Source organism: Platichthys flesus, chromosome 14 (assembly GCF_949316205.1).
Source record: "Platichthys flesus chromosome 14, fPlaFle2.1, whole genome shotgun sequence".
Lineage (NCBI taxonomy): Eukaryota > Metazoa > Chordata > Actinopteri > Pleuronectiformes > Pleuronectidae > Platichthys > Platichthys flesus.
The window spans coordinates 24,039,332-24,040,735 of NC_084958.1; positions in this window are offsets into that span (position 1 = coordinate 24,039,332).

The window sequence follows — 1,404 nt, forward strand, 5'->3', positions numbered from 1 at the left end:
ACTCATAAAGAAGGCATCCGAAGCAGAATCTTGATCAAAGAACAAGATTCTGTCTACTTTAATTGATAAATCCTTAAAATCTTTGGGGGGTTGAATATTTCTGATTGCAACTGTATGTTAAACTTATTTAATAACAGGTTATGTGTTATATGACTTAGTGTTAAATACTTCTGCATTGCCACTGACTTGATGTATTATATATCACACATAACATGTATTTTTTTCTCCAGGAGGAACCTGAGGAACCCTCCGATAGTGACATAATTCCCGCATCCTTCATAAAAGTGACACTAAAAACTCAAAGTACTCTTCACATAAAGTTTCTCCAAACGTGTTTGTTATTTTATGTAGTTAATATCACGATAATCCATGTCCAAGAGTCCATTTCCCCAGATAAGATTTATTCATTATTTGCCACTATAAACACACTCTGACCTCCTCAAGCTTTTATTTTGTTACTTCCTGTTACCAGCATTTGAATTTGCATATTAGTTAAATATTTAGTTTCAACCGAAACATTTAGATTTAACATTTAGATTTAGATTTAGATTTAACATTCAGATTTCAATTTAAATTTAACATTTAGATCTAGATTTAACATTTAGATTTAGATTTAGATTAAACATTTAGATTTCACAATTAGATTTTGATTTTGATTTAAATTTAACATTTAGATTTAACATTTAACATTTAACATTTAACATTTAACATTTAACATTTAACATTTGGATTTAAATATTTAAAATATCTCTAAGTTGACAAATATTGTTGTAAATGTGCAAAAAAGTGACTCTCAAAAATTCACACCAGTTTTTTAAACATGGTTTGAAGCTAAATGTGACAAAATGTTGCTGTTATTTTCACAAGTTTCACACACACTGACCTGACCTGACCTGACATATCATATCTTAACCTAAACATTATGATAACTCGTATCCTCAATCCAGGTCTCAACCCTCACACAACCATAAAAAAAAAGTGGGTCAGAAAGTGAGGACCAGCCAAAATGTTCTCACTCCATGGGTTAGACTCTAAATGGTCCTCACAAAGATATCTGTGTAGAGTTACAGTAAAGAAAACACAATAATATATGTATATTTATATATATATATATATTTATGTATATATATACTGTATATACACACAACTTTATTCATAACAGACTTTCTACTTGGCCACCAGAGGGCAGCAGAGACAACACAGTCGCTCTCCTCCACTGAATCTCCTGCGGTGTTTCTAGTCTCCTGTGAGTATGCGTGCTGCCAGCAGGTGGAGCCAGAGACCTGGACACGTGAGGTCACTCCACAACCACTGAACTCAAATGAAACATGAATAACTCTGAAAACACAAGAAGAAGAGAAGTCCTCAAATGATTTCAATGATTTCATATGAAATATGAGAATA